The following is a 26,500-nucleotide window of genomic DNA, read 5'->3' as shown; positions in this document are numbered from 1 at the left end:
AAGTTAGTGACTTTTATCCCCTTCTGAGATACTTTCTGATTATGTACAGCCTTGACAATTATTCCACTGCTGGTTATATGAAACACCAGTGTGTTTCATATGTAAGCAGTACCCTTCCAGAAAAATTATCCTTTTGACATAATGTTATATATATACTTCTTTGTTTAGGCATCCTCAAGATTAATAAAATCAAGAGCCAGATGCCTTGAGACAAATTAGTATAATATAATATAATATAATATAATATAATATAATATAATATAATATAATATAATATAATATAATATAATATAATATAATATAATATAATATAATATAATATAATATAATATAATATAATATAATATAATATAATATAATATAATATAATATAATATAATATAATATAATATAATATAATATAATATAATATAATATAATATAATATAATATAATATATATAAATTTATAGGAAACACTGGTTCCATGAAATGCTTTGGGCTGCCTGTGCTGCTCATCCCCGTGGAAGCACCATTGCTATTGCAGCCCTACAACCACACAGCACTGATCCATAAGTATAGGAGGTTTCATCTAAATAAGAGACATTAACAACATAAGATGGTTCTGCACCAAAAAGATCCATTTGACTTTGAATTTGCTTTTTCACTCTCCAATTCATTTTTCATCTACAGGATTCTCTATATTCACTTATAAAACCAGGTGGTTTTTATGGACATTTGAATAATGACAATGCTCTGCAGCTGCTTGGCACTGCTTATGAAATGGCATTTGTGACAGGGAAGATGCCTCTGACAAGAAAAGACCTCTGATTAAGTCCACATCTAACTAATCACACTGTTGTTAATAGCTTGAGAAAATAAATATTCTGAAAAAGTTTAAAAAAAGACACGTCTCCTATCATCCTATATTTTTCTTGTATATTTCTAACTCATCCAAGGGTTGTTTTCTTCTCTAGACTTTGGTTAAAATACTTTGGTGCCCCAGTCTAGTTTGGAGCAAGTTGGTGAGACTCATTTGCAAGTAGCACAGTTATTTTTGGAAGACCTGTTGTTGTGCCATCGTTAAACTGCATTATGTTTTTTCTTGTTGTTTAACATGCAAAACATGTGGTATCACCCTCAAATGTATACCACATAGTCTCTTTTTTAAAACTTGACATTTGTGAGGTTTTTCAAGAAAGACAATAATTCAGGCTGTAAGCGCTAAGTAATTAAGAATTAGTCCCCAAAAGCTCATGTTTTGAGTTCTGTGATTTACTGGAGACCTTCTACATTGATGAGGTCAAAACAGAGAAAGAGAAAACATACTGAACATTTTATGACTTCTCAGTGGCTCTGGCTTTATTTTACTCTCAAAATTCAGACTTTCTGCAGTCAACTAACATAAAATTTCTGACAGTGTCTCCAATTATTCAATGCTGTATGAAAAGCCATCTTAATCAGCTCAGGTGATGAGTATACTGGACCAGATCACACAGGACCCTCTCTCTATAAGGCTCCCAGCCTCCACCAAGGAGACAGAAATAACCTGTGCTGAGCTTTCTTCTTTAATATAAAAATTATAGGGGGAGAGGAGGGCATTCACTAATGATTTGTTAAGACAGGGTGGAAGTCCTGAACTGGCTAACTTTAATGAAAACAAAGAAATCTGTTCCTCAGCCAAAGCTTATGATTCTCATGGAGTGCCCAGCCCATTTCCACTTCCCTTTGATTTATAGCAAACTGATGCATTCCTTGAAATGGATAGCTTTTTTGCACTCCCCTGATGAAAAAGCTAAACAACAAAACCAGCCAGTAAAAACAAACAAAAAAATTCCTCTTTTTTAAACAATAGTGACCTTTTCTCAAGAAAATACCAATTTTGATAAAAGTTTATTGTTTCCCCCAGATTTCTGGTGACCAGGAAGGAAAAGGTCAAGTTCCCACTAGAGCATTTTTCATCTGGGCAATTTTGAGAGGACAGAGAGCTCAGCATGAAGGTGAAGCCCCAAAAGTGACCCTGTCAGCCTGAGCACTGCCTGCCACCAGTGATCCAAAACCAGCTCCCTGATTCCAGTATCCACACCCACCTCCCTGCCTCCCCTCCTGCCAAGATGCAGAACAAACCCACCCAAAATACAACCTGCCCATGCCACCCTGACAGACACCTCAGAGAGCAGGACAGGTTCTAACAAAGCAGAAGACCCCTTTTTTTCACACAAAATAGAAAGTTCTACTCAGAGCTGTGTGGCTCTGTGAGGAAAATTGGATGTTGGGGAAAAAAAAATCTCAAATCTTCTCCATCTACCTGAGTAAGTGACAGATGTGATTAGATGCAGACGCTTGGGAAATTACAGCATGTGTCAAGGACGAGGTACGGTAATCCTTTCAAAAATACTCGTGGTCCCAGAAGGGACCCCTCAGACGGTCGAGACGACCCCATCCTTCTCCCAGTTCTGCTCTGTGTGCCCCCTTTACTCCTTCCCACACGGGAATCCCGTGCCCACCTCCCCACTCCCATGCAGAGCGTTCCTGTGCTTTGCAGTGCAAGCAGCAACAGCAGGAGGCTTCACAGCTCACTGCCCTGCAGCCTGAATACGAGGAAGAAAAACAGGGACAAAGATTATAGTGACTTTGATGGAGCAGGGGAATGTGGATATTAAATTGCAGCAGAATATTCCAAGCAGCAGAATATGGATTAGAAGCAGTTGAACCTGGTTTGGCACAGAAACTCTGCGACGTCGATTGCCTCTGCAAAGCTACATTTGGCCAACCTGCTTGTAGCTTCTGGTAAGGTTTATTTATAGGCCACCCTTCCATTTTTGTTCATGCACAATTAGGAAGAGCAGAGAACTAAACTATTTGCAGAAAATGGAATTTGAACAGGAAAATGCCTCCTTACATCCCATGGAAAATGAGTTCCTGACGTCTACCTCAGGAATCTTCTGTTCAACACCTCTGGATCATGCATGAGTTGCAAACTGATGTGCTTTAGCTTATAAGGGAGCCCTTTCTGCTCTTTTACATCTGTCTTTTTGGGTTCCAAGAGGAAGGCAGGAGCTTAGCAGTGAATTTTAGAAAACAACTTCAATTTGTGTATGTGAATTCCCTCACTATAGAACCTACTCACACCACTCAAATCTCACTATAAAGAACTTATTCAACCCAACAGGTTGATTTCAAGAGCAAAGTATACAAAATACAAAAAATGGGAAAAAAACTGTGTATTTGCTGCATGACTTCACAGTGTTCAACACACAATTAAACTTTCCATTTTAAGGAGCATTACAATAGGGTTTTAATTCAACAGCATCTCCAGAAAAAGATTTATATCTCATACTTCCATATCTATCATGTCAAAGGGTATTAACAAATGAGCATTGTCACATTCTGACACTGAATAAAATGTCTTGAAAGCCAAATGACACACTTAAAAATTACAATTTTTTTATTCTAAGAGAGAGAGAAACTGTTAAATATATTTAATGAAAAAAAAGTAAAGCAATCAAAACAATGAAGGAGAGGATCTTTCTTGCTTTATTACCTTTTGAATGCCAACCTTGTCTTTTTAACAGCCAGGCAGACAAAGACCTGTCATCCAGTATCTTCACAAATTACAGTCCAACCTGTAAATACAAACAGAGCACTTGATATGATCTTCAGGCATTTCTATTTTCTATTTAATACTGCTTCATGCATTCATGTGCTAATAAAGGTTAAACTAGGTGATCCTTCAAGCAGCCCTCTACACTTTATCTGCCAGAGCTATAAAAGCCAAAGAAAATTGGTGCATTTATATTGTGAAAAGAGAAAGACTCCAAGCATTGTAATGAAGTAGGGTATTTCTTCTCGTGTATCATTTCAGCAGCAGTTGTTTACAACAAAAACATTTAGTCAGAACTGGATTTTTATGAGAAATTCTCATGTGTTACTAATCTTCTGCTGACATCAGACTGATTCTCTTGGATCTTTCATTTGCTTCTGGTGAATCACCCTGCTCATAAAACAAATTGCCTTGTCCTGACTTGGATTTCCACCTTGATTTTCAGTGTGGCTTCAGGTATATGCAACAGTTTACCCTTGAGAAAATTCAGCATAGTCATGCTAGCACAGTCTTCATCTTAAAATAACACACAACACCACTGTACAATGAACAAAATTTAAAAATTGGAGGAATTAATTCTAAAACAATTCCAATATAGAACAGCCTTATTACCTCAGACTCCAAACACAGAACCAGATACATAATTAAATACAGGATTGCCCACATAACCACAGATGAGAAGCAGAAAAAAGTATTTATCAAAATATCTCCTTATCCCCTTTGACTTCCCATCCTTATCTTCAGACTTCCTAAGGTATCAGTTTCTCCTACTCTATACTGCAACTACACAAGTCCCCTTTTAACCCTCTCAGTAGTCTGAAATACATGCCATAAAAACCCTTTGTGGAGTCCCACAAATAATTTTTAGGCAAAATAAGCAGCTGACTAAAATCACCTTTCTAGATCTCCACATCCTTCAAAAGTTAAGAGCACAGAAGACGAACGGTTGGTTTGGCTGAGAACTGGCAGATTTGGGTTACAAGATGAGGAGAAGGTGTAAGGAAAGCCTTTATAATACAGACAAAAAAGATTGTCCCATGAATAAAGGCAAAGAAACACATGGATAGAGAGGCTGGGTTTAGCAAAATTGCTTCCACAGTTTCACCAAATAGCTGAGATAAACATGAATGGGCAAATATTGATGCATCCACTCATTGGGCTAGAGAACAAATTATTATTACAGAACAAATGGCATTCTCCTTTGGGCAGAGCTGATTAACAGCAATCTAGAGAGAAGGGGAAAAAGCAGGAATGTCCCTTGCAAAGGAATTACAATAAAAACCCCATGTGTTACTATAATGTTTCATGATCACACAGGACGAGCCAACACCAATTAAAGGCCAAACGTCTCCCATTTACAGCAGCAATGATAGAAGAGGCAAATTTTGGCCATGACCTCATCTTTTATTAAGATCCTAGGTGCCAGAAGGCAGATTTACAAAGGCATTTTTTGAACTAAAATTGCATATGGGCCCATTGACACAAATACAGGGATTTGCAGTAAATCCTCCCAGGATGCCTGAAGTGGCTTTTTAAATTTTTAATCACAAACAAATGAGTCATGTTAGAAAGAGTACACAGAAAGAGAACTACTACCATCACCACCAGCACTGATTGTTTAAAAAAACCTAAATTAAGCTTGCCAAGTCTAGCACTTGAAGTTTCTTTTCTCTGTTATTTGTATGCACACACACAGTCTGACAAAGCACTCCCAAAATTATAACATAGATTTAAACAAAAAAAAAGGAAAACTGTGCAAATTTTTAGAAATACTCGCTGTGGTGCAGTAAAACTCTTTCATTATTTTCCCATCTTTTCATTTTAATCTGATAAATGTACACATTAAGCCCTTTTCTCAATAACATTTTTTATGGTCAAGTGGAATCTGATTTTTTCCAACATAGTTATTCTGAACTACTTCTTTCCTTTTCCAAAGGCATTTATTGCCTTAAGTTGCTTTTTTACATTTGAAGTGGAGCAACTGAAATTGGAATTGAGCAAAACATTTCATTTCCTTAGATGAAGAGATTCTTAGGACTTTCCAGATATGCTTTAATTATTTTGGGAGTACAACATTAGCTTTCCTTACTAACTCAGAGCAGGTCCTTCCTTGTCTGGCAGGCTAGTCAGTGCTTCTTTAGCCAAAAAGAAACAGCTCATCTTTTAAAATACTGAGTTAAGCTCTTTGAACTATGTGCTTTGTCACATCATGCTGCTTTTTGTGGGTTTTTTTCCTGAAATGTCTCCCTTGAACGTTTTTTTACCTAAGTTGGTAAAGCACAGATTATCTAAGTGTCTACAATTGTTTGCATCATCCTCTTACATCTACTGTAATCTACAGACCTCGAGATTCTGGATTTGACAGCAGTGCCACCGTCACTTAGAGTCCACCAAGTCACTTAAAAAAACAAACACCATGGCTACAGCAAGATCTTGATCCTCTCATATGCTGGAGGGTTTCTGCATTTCACAGTTACTGTTCTTTGTTTTGAGGTGGTACCTACAGTTCTCAACAGCAAACTGATCCCTCCTAGGTATCAGGTGATGTGGAATGAAAACTGAAAGGGAAGATGAGAATAATAACTTGTTGACTGGTCTCTTTCCCCCAGCTGTCATTAATGCCCTCACCCATGCCTTCATTTCTGTTTCCAAGTTAATGTTTTAATTTTCACCAAGCTCATGCTGAAATTTGGCACAAAGCTATTTAAAATACTTAGGGTCCAATCTAATTCCTATTCAAGTAGATGGAAAGAAAGATGGATTTTATTTCTTTATTTCAGAATAGAAAATATTCCTGTATTCCAAGGGCCAGCACAGGACATCAGACTGCTAGAATCCATCATGTCAGAAGAATTTCCCACATGTTTCTTAACAATGTGAGATACCGATGAAAACAAAAGCCTTTTCCCCAAGCAACAGCACCACACCAGTCCTGTCCCAGGCCCCTCCTCACTCCTTCCTGAACTGGGAAAATTGCTCAAAATCTTGTCCACATTTTTTTCTCATTCCTCTCCTTATATTTACTGCCCAACTTATACTGGCCATGAAGCCAGCCAAGTTATTCCTTTTTGTCTTGAGGAGAACAAGGTGGGTATTTTTCTGTAAATCATTTTTACAAATGCAATATTCATAGTCCTAGAGATGAACTGAAAAATCTACTGTAATGACTGAGTAGCTGATCTTAAACAAACTTGCTTGATTTTATTACCGGTGCTTTATTTTTCCTTTCTCTCTCCTCTCTTGCTGTCTCTGTCACCAGTACCAACCATTTTCACCCCTGACATCATACTGTAATTTAAGAAAGTTCTTGTTTTATGGTTTAAAAGACTATTTTAATGACCTCCATTAATTCAAATACATCTTCAAGTCTTTGTGATACAGCTATTAAGGCAAGCAGGCATCTCAAAATGTCTATGAAAAGTATTTATTGAAAATTTTACATCTAAAAAGACTAGCTAAGAAATCTTTTCACAGGCTTTGATTCCATGAAGAAGCCATGATCTTCATCCTAGACCAGATAGACAAAAAAAGCCACTGAGGAAAATGAAAAATAAAAATCATAATACAGAAAATACTACCCTGAAACAGAGTTCACATCTCAATAAAGAATAAACTCAAGGACTGCATAACATCTGCTAGGATGTTTGTTATAGATATCGATGTAGGAATGTGTATCTCTAATAAGATGAAGGATGGTAGTGCAGAGCAGGAGAGAGAAACAGGACAGCACCTGAATTCTTTATGCATAGAATCATCATATAATCATTAAGGCTAGAAAAGATCTCTGAGATCATTGAGTCCAACCATCCAACTGTATGGCACAGGAGAGGTGTCCTTTGAGATACAACAGCTTTTTGTGTCCTCTTGAATGAAAAAATATTACCCTGTCACATGCCATGAGTTTGCAAACCATGTATGACTGCATGTGAAGAATAATGTGGAGCCAGACTCATGTGAAGTAGGAGCAAGAAGCCCACAGGACAAGTATTCCACTACTGTGGCCTCCCTGCATCACCAGAGCAGCTTCTGACTGGAAAGCCAGGACCCAGGAAAGGGATGGAAGAGGTGGGAGGCAGGACCATGAGGAAGCTTGGCTCCCAGAGCAAACCAAAGGGAGGGAGACCTTCCAAACCATCAAGGGAAAGCAGGGACAGGAGACCGGGGAGGCCTGAGTCCCCACCTCCTTTGCTACCCTTGTGTGCACACTGAAGGAAATGCAGTGCTCACATCTGCCTGCAGCACAGTATTTATTCCCTAGGCTCCCACTGCAACTGAGTGGCCTTTGCTCTACTCTTGCACAGCTCTGCAAAGCCTCATCTGAAAAGTTAAGCACAAGGAAGTGTAATTTTAAGTTCTATCTGTAACTCTCACTGAGCTATTATAAAAGGAGGAACACTACCCATATTATAAATGTTACATGAGTAAATGAGGAATATGAATGAGTGAGAGCTATTCATCTCAATGAGCACTTCTCTCCTGGAGAGTGTTACAAAGCCACAGGATGTCCCCAAGTTTCAAAATTTGCATTCCCACCTTCGAGTTAGATGAAAAACTTGCAAAAGCATATGTATCTAGATAGCTCCTTAATGACCCTGCCTCTCAGGGGAGTCTTGTGCATTGAATATTCATCAACAGTAGGTTGTGCCACGAACGCTTACCAATAATTGCTATTTAAACAGCCATTTTATTCTGAAAAAAAAAGCTTTACTGGGCACATACTATCAACCCTCTGAATAAGGGAAAGCCAAAGATCTTCTGAAGATGTAGATGGGGAGCAGTGGGGTAGCAACCATTGCCTAAGGCTGTGTCTGTATTGCAGTTAAAAGATGTATGTGGAGATAAATGCTTAGTGCTTAGGACCTAATGCCACATTATTTAAAAAAACAGGGAAGGTGGAGAGTGGGGATGTGTTGAGGCATGGTCTAGTGTGATCTGATGTGCTGGGTTAGCGATGGGAGCACTGGTTTCCATTCAGGAAGAGCTGAGTTCAGGAGTTTTGAGGCCACTCGGTACCACAAACCAAACTACCTTAGTGCAAGCAACTGGAAGAGCTGTTTCAAAATGCATTCCAGATCTGAATAAAACCACTAATGTAAATGCACACTTCTTCATCCTGCTCCTCAGTACCTTTGAAAACACTGAAATAAGTCATGCACAAAGGCACAACTCAAGGAGAGGAAAGATTGCACAGTCATTTCTCTTTTGCCCAGGCTTCTATGCCTTTCATGTTGCTTTGATAATAAAGGGAACGAAAGTCTGAAGTAGAACTATTCAACACTCCATTGCCTGGCTCTAAATAAAGAAATTTCAAGCTTTTCTACCTTACCTACTATGCTATTCTAAGACAGAAAGATTTCTATAATTTTAAAGGTTTGTTGGGATTTTCCTCTGCATTAATGAGATTTATTTTTCCTCTGAGAATTTAGCACTTTTCTCACAATTACCATTCCACCTCCAGTTTCTTTAGCACACCTGTTTCTGCACAGCAGACAAGAATGAGCTGGTTTTGTTAGGTACTGTCTTCCCAGTAAGACGCTTTCACTGCAGTGCTGAGCACCTCTCACAGTGGCACCAAACTCTTCTTTATGAACCCTCAGTGCCAAAGCTGCACGTTGATTTTGCTGTGCCTGAATTCCATTCAGCAGAATTCATTGTTGCACCAGAAGCAGCCTTCCTGCAGAATTAACAGGGATACCTCTGTGCCAGTGCAGGAACCGTAACAAAAGCGGGCAGAATTGCAGTCTCTCACTTTCTCCCAGGTTGTTTGTGCAGGCAGGTGCTTCATTTAGCATATTTCTTAAACTGGAAATTATTTTTTTAAAAATAAAAACACACATACACACCAAAAAAAACCTGACTACTCCTTTTTCAGCTCTGGTTCTAAGAGAAGCACCATTTCTTTCAGGTACAGAGAAGGTAAATAACATCTTTAAATCAAAGTGATATGTTTTAGACAAATACATTTGGGTTGTTTTTTTTTCCTGAAACTTCTCTCCCGCTCTTCCACATCCTCAGACTCAAGAACAGGCAGTTCTTGAGTTCAACAGAAACTCCTTCCTGCCAGGAAGCCAAACACAAGCATCTCACCCTGGGGGTGAGCACAGGGCAGGAAAGGAGCCCAGTGAAATCTGCTTATAAGGCAGACCCACACTGTGGATGCCCTGCAACTGCCCCCATTCCCCCTGGGACTGCCCACTTAAACAGGCAGCCAGCAGCTCCTCAGTGGCTCTTCCCTTTCCAAAGATATCCTGGCCCCAACCTCAAGCCCTGCTTTGGTGTGAGCAGCCCTTTCCCCCTGGGCTGGGACATAGCTCTCTCCTGGTTTTGAAATTAAACCACTTGTCTAACAGGTCTCCCAAGATCCAGGCACCATCGCAAGATGCCCAAATCACCAAGATTTTCACACCTAGCTGGGTTAGGAAGTTAGGTGGAGAGAAGAGCAGCATTTTCATCTGGGAGCCCAAGGAAGGGACACTTTTGGCCCCACTGTGAAAGCACCAAAGGATTCACACTGTCCTGTAAGCAGATCTCTCTGTGCTGCCAGCCTGAGCTTTGTGAAAGAGTGGGGAATATCTCCACTGCCTTCACAGGATGCCACCTCAGGATCTTAGATCTAACTTTACTATGCCTTAAAAAAAAAACAATCTGTTTTATAGGATTGGTCTGTTTCTGCTCCTTGGTGATGTTCATGACAGCAACACAGCAGAAATATAGCACATACCCTTAATTTAGTTCCTGTAAAGCTCTCCTGTTACTGCTTAATGCAATCAATTACTGAGTAATCTGAACTGTGCCCACAAAATGAACGTAAATTGCCATCAAAGCTAGGACAATGCAAGTGGTGGTGTTAATTCCCAACCATCTATTGTAATTCGGTAGTCATTGGAAAGGTTTCTCTCCTGGTAAATTTTAGAAGCTCTTTACACAAATGACTGCTTTCCTTTGATGTGGAGCAACAGGGAATGTCTTTTTAGCATTAAAATTACACAAAATATACTATGCATATATGTACACAAGCAGAGCTTAACAGTATTTATAGAAATTCTAGATTCATTTGTTTGGTGGATAAATGCTGTATTTAGATAAAGTCCATTTACAAAAATACATCACATATATATATGTATGTATAAATATATTAATATATAGATATAGAAACACAACCCCTCAGTACAGAAAATTCCCTTAAAAAGTGTTTAGAACTACACTGTGCATTAACTACAAAATAAGCCACATGCAGTCTTGGCGATGACAAACAGCAAAGGGGGAATGATTTGCCTTATTGCAGAGCGAGGTAAGGCAGGCAGCGCGGGAGCCCTGCCCTCCTGCTCGCTCCCTTGTCTCCGGGGAAGGCAGGGAGGGAGGGAGCCACTGATGTTGGGAAGGCTGCACGGCCACGCTCCTGCGCTCCCTCTTCCTCTCGCCCTCTCCAGTCTTTTCCTTCTCACACTGCCGCAGAGCTTTCCAAATGAAGAAGCTGTTTCCATGACACCAAACCTTTAATTTGAAGCATACATATAAACAGCCTATGATTGTGATCACAATGCACCATTCCTTATTTATTTTATTCTTTTTTTTTTTTGTTCTGTTTTGGACAGAGACAGGCAGTTCTTATGAAATACAGCATAAAAATCACTGGTTGTAAACAGCAAGCAGTTTCACCTTTAGTGTTTTACAAATACCTTGATTTCTCTATTAAATTTCTTGTCATGTTTAATAAACCTAAGAAGCAGACTAGTTGACTAATCAGAGTGCTTTGTGTTTATGCTTTGTACTTGTAGCCAGACTCATCTCCGTGGTGCTTTGTTCTTCTGGTGAGGTCTTACCTTAGTGCATCCTTTCCCCTAATAATTTACTTTTCCTTAAAAGCTATTTTTTGGTCACTCTCTTCCCCAGAACAGTGTTTTATAGCCTTCTATCATGGCAAACTTACAATAATAAACTACAAATGTAAGTATTCTTTCTTTTTAAATTTATTTAAATTTTTATCTATTTATCTAAAAGATAAATAAAATAACATTCTTCTTGCACAAAAAAAATCTGTAAGAAAAAATGTGTCACATCAAGAAAGACATAATCTTAAACTTGCATTGAACTTATATATCAATAGTGGAACACACCCATAAGCAAATATTTTATTTTTTATTTCCTTAATTGTACCTTCTTAAGCACAAGATCAAGATTTATTTATCCTTCTAAAGAGAAACTTTAATCAAAATATTCTCCAGTTAAAACACTGTAAATTTGTTTGATTCCCAGTGTAATGGAATCAGAAAGTAAAGATGGTAGGAAGATGAAGTTTTTGTGCATCCACAGCATCCCCTCTCTCACCCAACTACTGCTACCAAAGAACTGCAGTGGCAGAAGCACCATGCAATAGCAGCTAAGTTTTATTCTTATGCTTAGCTTTATTAACAAGTCTGAGACCCCTACAGCGTGTACTCCCACACACCTGCTGAGCCAGCGGCAGGGAAAGCAGGCGTTTGCTGAGTGCCTGATTTCCCACTGCTCCACACCTGACAGACAGCTGCCCACGGGATGTGGTGCCCTCAGCCCCTTCCCAAACACAGCAGCTCCTGCCCCACTGCTCCAGGCAGGTAGGGATTGCAGGTAGGGATTACAGGTAGGGATTATGCCATAGCTGCAATTCCCATGCCGTTCCCTGAGTGTGCAGGGGCACACAGGAAGGTGGCACATTTCTATCTGGCCACCACTGGTATGCTCACTGCGGAGAGCAACTTGTACCTTTGGGCCAGATGTTCCACTGTCCTTAAAGACAGGAAGCAACAAGCAGCCAAAACAACGTTGGGAGCAGCTTTTCAATGTGGAGGCCTGGAGACCGATCCCAAAATCAACACACAAAAGACAGCGCTAAATATGCACAAGTGATTTGATGTAACAGCGAAATCAGCACCGTCCCTTTTCCTACCCCCAGGTTATCCCAAAATTCTTGCACACAAATTAAAGGAGAAAATTCCATGGTTTTATAGGACAAGTCAACCACAGATACACTTGCAAACAGAGTGATATATTAGGTTAAAGGTTGCAGAGGGATTTCAGAATTGGAGCAATAAGTTGTTTTACTGATATCTTTTCTCCATCCATGGAGGCTTTCTTATGACATAGACTTTTCCCCAAAGCAGCCTGTTCCAAAGGCCAAGGAAGACAGAAGGATTCCCTGTGCTGGAGACACCAGGTGTCCCATGAGTTAAATGTGCTAGACATAAACATAAGCACATGGCTGTACTATCCATGAAGGACACATCCACAGAGACTTGCAGGAAGCAACAAGATGAGTAAAGCCTGAAATCCCACAAATAGCAGAAAACACTCAGGATATGGAAATGCAAAACACAAGGCAGCAAGCAAAGCCTAGGGCATGGCACCCAAAGTTGAAGGGGGTAAGACTTTCTAGGTGACCATGGGAGTTCATGCCTGGAATACTCCCTTCTTCTGTGTGGCTACTGCAACCAGGCACAATCTCCCCTCCACATGAGACCACACAAAAGCCAGGCTCAAGCATGTTCCATGCAGGTTTCCCCTGCAAACCCCAAGCAAGTTTTTCAGTTGTCTGTCAGAGAGGAACAGCAGCAGGGTCACACATCACAGGTGAAGACAAACACAGGGGAGCACATATGAGACTGCAGCAGCAGGTACTGACAGAGATGAAAAACCCTGAGAGAAGAAGCAGGTCTGGGGTTTGCAGCATCCCCATCCCTGCCTTACAAAAGGGCTTCCTCACCTTCAGGAAATCCTTGTGCAACAAGAGCATCCAGCCTGGAAGGTGAAGTGGGTTCCAAGGTCTGTTGAAGGGTCCAGACATCAAGGCCTGTGCTCACAGTGTTTTCATTGCCTGTGGAGAGCCCAACAGACTCTAAAAACAATTCGGGATGTGACAAGGAAATGAGATAATGATGCATTTTAAAGTCAGTTATAGGTGAGAGAGATGGGGCTCCTAAGGAAGGGCAAAGCTACTTACTGGTTCACATTGACAGGGTGACAGCAGAGACAAGTGATCTGAACTGAAGGAAAGGCTTTTTCGATTGTAGTGTAGGATTTACACCATTACGATGCTGCCGGTCTGTGTGTTATTCTGAGAGCTATTCATGCATCTCTATCGTTTAGCTGAATTATATTTTTTCCCCTTAATAAACTTGCTTATTCAGTCTCACTATCACACCAAAGGACTAATTTGGATTTAATTTATTTCTCTCTGTACTTGCCATAGCCATTGCTTCTTTTACTTTTTCTCCCCCTATCTGCCAGTCTTTTTAATTTTGTCTTTTGTGTGAGCCTTGTAGGGCAAGGATCATACCTATTTCTATTTTTGGAAACCATCTACAGGGAATAAATTATGGTAATTACGTCCAGCAGAATTATATTGTAGTGACTGCCAGACATGGAATAGCCACTGTCAGAGATCCTCAGAACAAGATCATCTGGTTTTGCCCTCAAGTAAGAAGGAAACGAGGAAGATGCACCACCAAAATTAGTATTATGAAAGTGCCTCTAATCTCTGGAAAAGTACATGGTGAATGCTGCCTACAGCCAGGGAATCACAGAGAGCCAGGCATTTGAGCTTTACCACAGAAAGGATATAATAACATTAGCGACTGCTGATTTTAAAATTGAATTCTACTAAAGTTCCTATTTGAAGCTACACTTATTCCCGTGCTTAAGGCTTTGAGGGTGGGTAAATGGGTGGGAAAAAACTTTGAATGCAATCTTCATTTCACATATTTCTGATATTTAAAATGTTTCAAAGTTATTAATGTGCTATACTTGCCCTGAGTCCAAGTGGTGGCTTATCTAATATTACCTTATGAAAAATTTGGAAATATGAAAATAGTATTTTCCATATAATTCAGCTAAAATCTGTTTATTTATGTAGCAGAAAAAAAATGGTCAAATATTTAAATATCAAATTAAGTGTGTGGCATAGACTTCCCAGGGGAAAAGAAATAGACTTGTGTGAAGGTGTTTTGTTCAGTAGGTCTGAAGGATGGTGAAGGATGCAATGCCATTTTGACTCAGACCTTGAGGCTACGTTGGTGTGATGCTCTAGAAGTAAGGTGGTTTAAGGGGACGAGGGGCAGGCTGAGTTTCCCTAGCTCATTCTTAACTGCTTTAAGCACTTTTCCTCCACTGGTGCCCCTATCAATGTTCAAATGCAATGTTCAATGTTCAAAGGCGACCTGTGAGGAGGGAAAAAAATGGTCCTTATACCCTTCTCTTGCTGCTTCTTGGTGTGTTGGAGACCTCTGCAAGAGCTGGGAGTCTAGCTTGTTTGGGTTTTGCTGGCTCTTTCTATGAAGAATGCAGGTTCTGTGTCTTGTTTGAGGGGCAGTCATTGGTAACCAGAGCCGTGAGAGTTCTGCTGACTCTCTGGAGTCAGGAGCTCCCACAGCTCCAAAGAAGACTGGCACCTGGCACCCAGAGCAGGTCTGGGTGTCTGCATGTATGAAAAAATAAGTTGTTCTGAATGTGATTCACCTTTTTGTCTAACTGATGTGACTGTGTGTGTTAATGTGGATTAACACATCCATATTCATCTTTCTGTAAAAAGTATAAATTGCAGAGCTTCACAAACTTTTACTACAGTGTGTTTGTTTCTGGGGGCTGTCTTCCCAACTGGCTATTCCTGATTTAAGGACATAGTACCCATTAAAAGGCACTTTTTTTTCCAGTAACAAACCACGCTTCCAGTGTAAGAGGGAACTAGAACACTCCAAATATTTTTCTCCATGCCAACAATCATGACACAGAGGTGATATGATTTATGAAGCATCAGGAGAGCAGAAGGGAATAGACACTTTAGGCACATGCCAGATCTTCTTCCTTTAGGCTGTTGCATTATGAGCCTGCCTTAGGGCAGTTTTATTTCTTCTCCAGCAGCACATCATCACAGAACAGCAGAGTTCCTCCTCTGTGCCAAGCTCTGAAGGAACTCAGGGAAGAGCCGCAACCACCTGGAATCCTCCCTGATGAGAGAAGCTGCCAATATCTCCTTAAAACCTGAAAGTTTCTAAATAGACAAGGGAAGAGATGGGGAGGTGCCTTTTAAAGTCAGGATTTACATTTTCTTGCATACATATTGCAAATGCTTTATTGCAACAAAACCTTTTGGGATTTCTGTGATGGTTGAAATAAAAAGAGAGGATTTCAGGCAACACCTGACGAATTCAGGGGCTTCAGCCCCATAGTCTTCAAAAGGTCATCACCTTCCCCTGTGGATCTGTAACTGATTACAGGTATTAACATCACCTCATCTACATAAACAGACTTGAGTAAGGAAGGATTTCAGAACATTAACCTCAGTAATTAGTCTCCTGTATCACCTCCTTTAAACTACATATGCTGAGAAGAAGGCAATAAAGACAGTCAAAGAAATTTTTCCTACATCTTCTCTTGTTTCCTCAGGCTGGCCCTAAGGAGGAGAGAAATTTCACCCTGATAGCTGGAAAGGCTCCTATGGTTGAGCCTTTAGACCGCTACTCTTTCCCGTCCCTTAAGGAAGAGCGGTTTTGTGCACTTGTGTAAAGTGTTGCAGATGTTTCTCTCAAGGTCACTTGGCTGAAATAGCCCCCTGTATTTTCTTTCCTTATTCCAGTGTGCATTCACAATAGCTTTGTGTACATCTGACAAAGCAACATGGACAGCCAAGCAGCTTGGACACCCAGCAGCCCACTGCTCATCACTGGCACAGGGAAGCCACCATGATATCTACAAAATACCTGTCCCAAAGATTTTTACCTTATTTGTTACTGTCATTTAACCTTATTTGTTACTGTTGAGTAGTTTGGAGGAAAGCAGCCAAGGCTGCAGAGTCCAGTTAAAACTTCCCCACCTAATGACAACCTTTTACCAATCACAGATTTCTGAATCACTGCATTCATTCTGTCCTAATCCATCTTCTGGCCTCACATCACCCCAGCTAAAAAAACTGGCATTGGATATGAACACACACCTTGGATACAAGCAACCCACACATCTTGCCTAGCACCATGATTTGCACATGGGGATAAGGAGCTGAAAGAAACCTGAGATGCAATTGATAAGACAGCAGCACCATCCCTGCACTGTGCACACAAACTTTACAAACACTCTCACTGGAAAAGGAATCCCTGAGGTGCCATCGTGTGGGGAACCCACAGCTCAGGCTCTATAAGAAGGCAGTGGGAAAACCTGCTGTCTTCTAGGAGCTGATACAGTGTCACTGTCACAGAGCTATTGAGTGAGTGAGCAGCACCAGCTGCCTTTTCACACTATGAAACCATATGTCTTTTTAATTTGAAAAAAAGGCTGGCTGGTTGAGGCTATTTATATCTGTATTTCCTATGGGAATTTCAATAGCAAAACAGCAAAACACCAGATAAAGATATCTATAATAGTAATGCTGACAGACCTCTGACTGTAGTATCCTAAACTCCAGCATTATAGCAACCTGCTTAGAAGTTTCTATACCTACAGAATTTCAGTCCTAGCTCAGTTCTTGGGACTGCTATATTCCACTTTTAAAAGTAAACCCATCAATTATCTGGATAGTGAAGAAGTGAAGGATAAACTTGAACAAGTTACATGAACATTTTAATTAAAGCACATCTTGACAGAAGATCAAGAAGAGAATAGTAAGTTAACATCCATAAAAATGTGTTGAGACAGCTCTGATATATTTTCCAGTTGTAGAAAAGGTAATTGGATGAAATGAAGGGGAAACAAATTCAATGTGATAAATGTAATGGATATTTATTGCTACAAAGGATTAGCTAGAACTACCTTCAAGCACAGGCTTGATGCTAGATATGATAATTTGATAGGAAGAAACTGCCTTTTGCTTATCAACTTCTTTTATTATGACATATCATAAAGGGGAGAAAAAATCACATTATGGATTTGCTGGCCTGTGGGATAACCTTGAAATTGTGCCACTGAATTTCCACATCTTTTTTTAGACTTCTAGTATGGAACCAAAATAATACTGAAAGTACATGGAAGATTAGAATACGAGTAAATACCGAGTGTGACCTTTTCTTGCCACAGAGAAAATCCCTGCGACCTCCACTCATCGGGAGTCAAGGCACAAATGAAAATGCCTAAAGAGAGAAGAAAAAAATCTTACCCAGGTAGACAACAAAACTTTCTCATCCATGAGCATTTTTTATTGAATGACAAAGTGTTAATTTAAACTATCAGACCATACATCCTTCTGTATGTAAATAGGGGTGATATACTCGTTTCACATGTGTACTGGTTCTGTGCATTAGGACATGGTGAAGCACATGGCTTTTGCCTTACCAGTAATGACTCACGTGCCACCTACAGTAAACCAAGCAGAGGGGTGGCACAGTAACTACAAATACAGAACAAATGCATGGCTTTTTATCATTTCTGTCTTGTAAATCTCCTCTTCTGTTTTCCTTCAAAAAAAGAAACCAAACCTAAGTAGCAGTTTTGCCTGAACAAAGAGTGCTATAAATAAGTGTTACAAACAAGTGATGTTAGAAACAAGTGTTATAAAGAAGTGTTATAAAGAGTTGAGAACTCCTATTTTATCTACAAAACAGACATGCTGACATCTATAGCATTAGAAAGCAAATGGATTATTTCTAGACTTCAGGTTGTGCAGAGGTGGGACCTGTGTCTGTAAGACTGTTCTTAACACAGTAGTGTTGCTACTAAAATATTAATAACAAATTATATACATAGCATGAAGGGTGGGATCTTGTGCTTAAACTCAAAAATCCCCACTGAACGTGTGTTGTGTATGACACCATCAGACACACTCACTCCAAATTGTTCTAACTCAGTATTGACATTTTTCTCCATTATCCATCACATCCATGAGATTTTAATATAATTATTTCAGAACATTGCTCAGGTCTTGTCTGCTCTTGGAAATACACCAAAATAGCTACAATTATTCTGAGACAGTTTATTTCAATATAAATCCCAAAGCGGACACTCTTATTCCAAAATAAGAGTTCTTATTTCCAATTTAATTTAATCTAGTTCTAAAATATCCTCCTGGGATCTTATTCTGGAATAGTTATTTTGGTACATTTCCAAATGTAGGCAAGCCCAAAGTCAGGGATTGGAGACTGGAGTTTGTTGAAGACAAAATTCTGTTTCCACTTGAAAAAAATCCAAACCAATAAGCTTAAGAAATCCATCCCTTTCAGAAATGCAAGCCCTTACACAAAAAAGGTAGAGATCCTATTTCAAGAATAGCAATTTGTTACCCCTGCATGTGTAGATGCCAATTAATGTTTCATCAAAGAAGTCACTCATAGAGCTCCTCCACCCTTTTTCTTTTTCATCTAAACATATACTGTCAAAGCAAAAGAGCAAAAAATAAGAGTCAGAAACTAAACCAGGAAAATAATCTAGCTCAGGCAGCCTTCTGATCCTGAGAAAAGGGAAATGTAAAAATCTTCACTAGCTCAGCCAAGCAATTCCATCAATTGTTAATTTTATGCAGAAGGTGTTTGTATGCTGAATGCTAGGCTGTCCACAAAACCTGCAATAGGCAAGCCTTAAGAGAAGTACAATGAAGCTATGAACCTCTGTAGGGAAAAGAAAAAAATAAAGATACTTATTGTTTCTGAAAATCAACTATAATTTTACTACACCAAAGCCTAAACTTTCTAAAATTTCTAGAATACGAAAGGGGACTTGGAGAAGATCTCAGTTTTCTTTACCTCAAACAAACTTTGGAAGTAGAATCACAGAATGGTTTATATTGGAAGTGACCTTAACAATAATCTAGAATCTATGACTTAACAACTTCCTTGCTGGGAATAAAACAGCAATCAGAGATGGTGAAAGAGGACACAGGGAGTGTTTAATGTCAGAGTGGTTAAAGTCATTAGAACACAAGCGAACATGGGGAGCCATCTATGGCTCAGCAGCTTCCTCTCCATCCTTTGGCTTCACTGACCACTCAATAGTATTTTCAAGGCTGAAATAAATTCTGGTATCAGCAGATATTGACAAATGGTTGTTATCCAGAGCATCTGCCTCTGATTGTATGCGGGCACAAACAAAACAAAACAAAACAAAACAAAACAAACAAAGAAAAAATCCAAAGAGCTTCCTAATACACTAAATGTAGGTATTTGATCCAAGCAAGTTGTTTTTATTACATCTGTTCCACAATTGTTAGTAAGAGATATGGTCAATCCTTTATGGATTTTGAAGACTGTCGACAACACAAACCCTTTTTTTCCTCATTTTTCTACTCACCAGCCTAACAAGAGAATTCAAGGCTTTCTTATTTTCTTTAGAGCTCTTTTTTCAGCCTGACCATGCAAAGAACATATGCAGCAGCATTTACCAACACTGCCACCAGCATCCCACCACCATCCACCAGAGCCGGAACACATCAGCTCTATCTTGCATCCCATGGACACTTTGAAATCTGCCCCAAGTACCAGTGACATGTGAATCCCTGTGCTTGTGACTGCTCTTTTCTGGAACTGCCCAAAGGCCACTGTAGCCCAGTGGCTCTGCAAGGGCCTGCAAAGGCAGCAGTCATGTCTGTATGAGACAGTTGTCTCAGGAGCCCATCTTCACCCTGGGTCACACATCACGGGCAGCCAAGCCTTCTGAGTCAGGGAAGGAGTCTCCTGCTTTAAACAACATCGATTTGGCAAGCCAAACATATAAAGGGAAGGAATACAAAAAGTAGTTTCATGTCCCTTGCCCTCAAAAACACACCAATGATTCCTACAGCTGCAATGCTTCGGGCCCACAAACATTGCCATGGTTTTGATTCTCCCTCTCTCATAGGGAAGATTTGTCCCTTTTTCCTCCCAGTGCAGAGGAAGAACCATGATCTTCTTGTCCCACACGATGCCAAGCTGTGTTTCACAGCCAGAAGAAAGACCTCAGTGTGTCTGAGCTGTTCAGACCAGCTGTGTTTGAGATGGAAACCACAGAGTAAGAAATGACAGGTGTAGCTTGCCCCACAGGTCCCACACAACACCCTCTGATCAATCCGTTCCTCTGGATATCACCAGCCTTCCTTGTACCTCAGTAACATCACCATCAAAGCTGTGAGAGACACCAAGAGCCACAAAGTGAGCAAATATCCCCATCTAGTGTCCCTGAGCACTGCAGAGTAAATTCTGCTCTTTTCCATCTCTTTTATCTTTTTCCAGTCATCCTGATTCTTAGTGAGAAAGAAGCTCTCTCTAAAAGAGAGAGCAAAAATTACCACTGCTCCCCTGAAGTGCATTATGCAGACTCTAGGCATGCAAACAGCTCAGCCAGCACTCTGCTAATTACATTTCTGCAAGTCTGGTCTGAGCTTTCTCTTGAGCAACAGCTGGTTATTATTTCAGCTCACATGGTCAGTCTCAGTGAGGTTTCTTTCCTGGCTCCATTCTGCTAATCTGACCACAAGGAATCAACAAATTAGTTCTAGAGGATAAATCAAAGGGCTTTTCCTGTGACACTTACCCCCTGTTTTGCATACAGCACTTCCAGCTCACAACTGTCTCCTCAGTTCTCATAGAAAAGCTCCCTGGCTACAGTGGCATGTTTTTTGAGGGTGAAATGCATTAGCCTCTGTTTGCTCCAAATTTAATTCATCTATTTAAATAATTTAATACAGCATCCACCAGTATGAAAGCTGGGCAAATTGAATCCAAAGGATTTGAAGACACATAGATTAAATAAACTACCTTCAAATCCTGGCTCTCAAATTATCACTGCCCCTGGATTAATTCTACCTTAATTAGACAAAATAATCTTCTCAAAATGATTAAATTTGTGAAATAAAGATGAAATAAACATGAAGCAAAAGCAAATGGAATACAAACAGCCAGAAAGCATAAGATATAATACAGAGCCTTGAATTACACTAAAAGTCATTCTGTTTAGGTTCTCATTAGAGGTCTATAAAATCATGAGTGGCATGAAAGAGATGAATAAAAAGTTTTGTTTCTCAATATACAAGAAAAAGGGGTGCATCACATGAAATTTTCAACCAGGGTGTTGAAACAAATAAAGAGTGAGGACTTTCTCACAGAGTGAATCATTAAATTGCTAAACTCATTGCCAAAAGTGATGAAGATTCTGAAAGCAAAAGTAGAATCTGACAAATCAACAAAAGATAAGGCCACAAAGACTTATTAAACACAGAGACCAGAAAATCTTTAGGCCCTGAGCTGCTGAGGGGTGGGAGAACGGATGGGGGAAATATCACTCAATACTTTCACTGCAGTTACGCCCTTTCCTTAATTATCAGCTGCTGTCAGAAACAGGATACTGAGCTTGATGGGCCTTTGGCTGAGCATAATGGAGCTATTCTTATAATGTGACAAGTCATGAATTGGATTTACTTTAAAATGTTGACACTGGCTTCAGAACCTTGTACCAGAAGGTGACTAAAAAGCATCCAAACTAAACTCAGCTCATGGAGTTTAGGATAACAATTAGACTTTCAGACTTATCTAACTTGCAGGAGTTGTTCATGTTGCAACACCACTTGATTGTCAAATCCATTAAGCATCACTACTGTAAAGGCAGACATTTGTCTGTGGTTATGGCTCATGATGACAGCAAGCCAGCATGTTACAGAACAAAAGACAACACTACTCTACAAAAGGTCCCTAGCAAGCAACTTCATTAACAGCAAGGATTTTAAGGCCAAAAATAAATATTTTTTAAAAGACTAGTATCTTCAAGAAAGGCTCCAAAATTTGAGTTTGGGTTGAAATTATTTACAATATCTGTTCCATACAGGTAGCTAGACACCATAGTGAACACTGCTTTGAAGTCCCTGGAGAGTCCTTTGGAAGAAAGCATAGAAGAGCACATAGTCCTTGCCCCGTCTGAACTGTAATGAAAAGCAACACTTGGAGATCAGGGTCAGAAAGATGCTTGTCCAAACCATTCCTAAGAAATGAGAAGCAGAGCAGGTCATCACTACACTGTCATACACAAGACAGGGTAGAAGTGCTAAATTTAAGGAGAGGTAAGGAAAAAATCCAGTTTTATACCCTTGAAGTAAGTGGTGCAGGCCCATACCTCAAACAGAACAGGTAGCACCACCTGACACACTAATCCTCTCCTCTTCAACCACAATGCCAAAGTTTCTGAGCAGGAAAGCATCAAGACAGCTCAGTTTTGAGCTAGTTTTAACACTAGCTGGAGATTTGCCAGGACTCTGAGAACAGTGCAGCAGATAGTCAATATTGCCATACCCCAAGTCTACTGCCAGAGCTGGATCATCCCACCAACTGTATTTTTCAAAAAAGCCAAAATTTTATTTTAGTCTGCTAGGAAAAAATCATATATAATATAAAAAAATAAAAAAAAGCCCTAGACTGATGCAGCCTGCAGACCTGACTCAGTCTTTATTGTCTTCAGCAGAAAGACCTTGATGCCCTCCTGGGAGTGGAGTGCAGCCTTCAAAGTTGCCTGGAAACATAAAACATGAAAAGCTGTTCAGGTATTGAAGCTGCTCTCAGAAGACAGGTGAGGACAGCCTCAGGCTCCCACAAAGCTCGTGGAGAAGCTGATTACCAGGAGCAGCAGAATGAGTTCACTGCCTTTTTCACCCACATCAAGAGTCCTCCAAAGCCAGACAAGTGGGTGCTCCCAGAGGTGGCGCTGGGACATGCAGGCAGGTGTGCCTCACCACTGTGACATTTCACAGTCACATCAAAACAAGCTCTTTTCTTCCCTTGTTTTCCCTTGTTCTTCCTCCCTCAGTTCCCCATGCAAATTCCATCTCCATCTTCCACCATCATTTTGCTATAGCTAGAAGAGCCATATACCTCAGCCCAGAGTCATAAAATGTAATGCACACCCTACTGACTGTCCTGAGCCAGCTCTCACTCTGCACCTTTCTTTGGGGAACAGTTCTCAGCCACACACATTTCCTCCACCAGACTTGTACTGGTACTGACCTCTACTCCTGAAACAGCCTCCAAAACCCTTATCAAGGCTTTCCTTCACCAGTCACCATCCTGACCCATACACAGCCTTAAAATTACAAGCCCTGGATCCCTGCCAGCTTAAATAATGCAGATCCAAACGACTTTAAATCTCTCTTCTTTTTTTTTCCTCTCTGCATTTTCCATACACGGTGTTAAGACCCACAGCAGAAAACTCTGTTTCCCCGTGTTATTCTGTAATTTGCAACGCCACCCACCAAATGGTACAGTAGAAATAGTTAATCACATAGGCTTGGGATATGCATAAGCTGAGTTGTAAAGGTGCTAATAGATATATTTGAATTCAAAAGAGATCTGAGAGGTGGAAAATAATATCTTATTAGTATGCTATATGTGTGTGCAAAGCAGCAGCCTGTTCTCTAAAAGATGTGGGGAAAAAATAGTAGAATCAAAGCCTTCAGCTTCTTCTATAACAACGCATTAAAATCAGTAATCTTTCTATTTTATCTCATTAGAATTATTAGCATTATTGATTTCTATATTACAGAATTCTGAACCATTGCAAAAAATATTACACACAGTAAATCTGCATTTCTGTATGTTGACAACCACTCATACCTGTCTCGGGGTCCAGCCTCAGACACCAGCAGCTCAGTGTTTCCATACAACTTGCAGTTTGTCTGGCATTTGGAGAAATGTGTTGAACCTGAATCACGTAGGAAATGGGTCCGCAAAATGAGCTGTTGAAATGTACTGAATATGAGCTGAAATAACACAGTATGGAACCATCTTCACCTTGCTTACCTTTACTTCCCAGAACAGACATATTCCTCAAATACATGTAAATTGTGGGAATTGCTGTTTCTGTCTTCAACACACTGCTGGTTTGCAGGTTGTTTTCTCCCATTCTCTTTGCTCACTCTATGAGCAGCAGCCTTCATAGAACAGGTCCAATCAAATGGATGACTGAGCACTTATTTCAAGGGGCCAGGGACAGAGAGGACAGGGACATTTGCTTCTCCATAGAGGCAAATGAGAATAAGATCAGCCAAGCACACAGATCATGCTTGGGCGGGATCATAAGTTAAAAACTTAGAAAAAGCACGTACACCCAAGTAATTAATCCAAGTTGAATTATGACTACTTAATGTGCTCTTGTTAGTCAACTCAGTAATTCTATCACATCCATCACATTTACATCTCAGCTACAGGATTTGGAAAAGATTCTGCAATATACGATTCAGGGGGAGAAAATGGTTATCATTTCTTTTTAAACCTCAGAGCATGAGGGGGAGAATAAATACTGGGCTATTTGAACTTACTCAGAGTGTTTTCACTGGCATAGAGAGGTACAAGATTTCAACCTGTTCTCTTTTTAAACTTAATTTCAACATTAATAATGGATAAATGGGTTGTGCCACCCACAGCACATTCTGAGGACCAGGGGCATGACTGAATTTAAAAAAGCATTAGGCAGTCCCTGCCTGTAGACATTCTCCCCCCAAACTAGTTCTCTAATGTACAAACTGGAACAGTGAAACCAGCCACTAGAGACTGTTTCCATGAGTAAGGGGCTACTCTTGCAGAAACTCCTCTTGGTCATCTGGTCTCAAACAGCAAATCCAGATGAGACTAAAGTTGCTCCCACAGGTTTCTACAGGGAAGTACTTTCCTTTGTACTAAGTAAAACAGAAAACGAAACAAACTTGGGCATATTCCACTCTCCTCAGCTGTTGAGCATCGAACTCCCGGGATCTTTAACAGCACGAGTCAGGTTAAGCAATCTCTGCCTACCAGGGCAACTGGAAGATGCCAACATGAGCATGGCACACACACCATGAGGCCACCATGCAGCTCCAGCACCTGCCCAAGTGCCACATCACCCACTTCCAGCAGGGAGGGCAAACACATTGCCAACACTCCTGTCTGACACTGGCTTTGCAAGCCCCATCTTTCAGCCTCATCTTGCCTTGAACCACAGGAAGTTTGTATCCATATTGTATTCAGCACACCGGCTGCCTTGGGGATACCAAAAAGATAAAAAAACCCAGAAAGGAAAACCACCTGTAACAACAACTTTCACCTGTGCAATAGCAAAACTGTCAAGAACCCAGAGATCTAGAAAGTGAAGCTTCCTGTTCATTCTGAGCACAGAACAGACTGCCCAGAGCATTTGTGGAGTCTCCTTCTCTGCAGATACTCCCATTGTCTCGACACATTCCTGAGTGAGGCGCTTTAACGGAGCAGGGAGGCTGGACCAGATGACCTCTGGTGATCCTTTTCACCCATTCTGTGTGATTTTGTGATTTATCATTTCCTGGAAATGAGGTGGTGCTCCAGAAAAGCACACAGCACGCTGTACATGAAAGTCAGGGTGACACAGTAGGTGGATAATGTGAAGCACACATATCTACTCTGTTCTGCAGGGATCAAAACATCCACTCCCTTATCCATATCCTTTTTGCAAGGATGAATCATACCAATAACAATTATGTCTTCATTAGCTAACACTGAATCTGTTTTTCCTGAACTAAAAATTTAAAAATTAAAAAAAAAAATAAAAAAACACCACAAATTAATTTTTAAAGTTATGATTGAATGAAACAATGCTCTTCTTGCAGGATATTTAAACCTTGCTTAGTCATATGCAAATCTCTAAAATCAACATTTACATAAGGCTCAGTCCATCACTTTTTTAATTGCTCACACAATAAAATATTTTATTCCTTTTATACTGGCTCCTCTACATCAACTTTGGAAAGTATCCCATAAAGTACAAGTGTATGTATATTCAAAATACAGTTGCAAAAAGCATCTAGTGGAAAACATAGAACACTCAAAACTAGCCCATGTGCATATGGGTTTTTAAAGTTGAACTACATAAAACCCCAACAGAAATGCAAAATACTGAAGACTTGATTACTATTTTTGTACCAGTACAGCTACCAGGAAGATGCAATATTTTCTTAGTATTTTTCAATTGAATATTTATCAAGAATATTATTATTTTGCTGTCA

General features: G+C 40.0%; 1 long non-coding RNA gene across 1 annotated transcript in view; it reads right to left on the bottom strand.

The window, feature by feature from the left end:
- Window positions 1–3,522: 3,522 nt before the first annotated feature.
- Window positions 3,523–26,500, bottom strand: part of LOC111922898 (uncharacterized) — a 54,736-nt gene continuing 31,758 nt past the window's right edge. Inside the window, exon 4 of the long non-coding RNA XR_015284137.1 lies at window positions 3,523–3,604. This is a non-coding gene — a long non-coding RNA (uncharacterized LOC111922898). The remainder of the gene's footprint in view (window positions 3,605–26,500) is intronic.

Source organism: Cyanistes caeruleus, chromosome 3 (genome assembly GCF_971803275.1).
Source record: "Cyanistes caeruleus chromosome 3, bCyaCae1.hap1.1, whole genome shotgun sequence".
Lineage (NCBI taxonomy): Eukaryota > Metazoa > Chordata > Aves > Passeriformes > Paridae > Cyanistes > Cyanistes caeruleus.
This window is presented reverse-complemented; position numbering and strand designations above follow the sequence as displayed.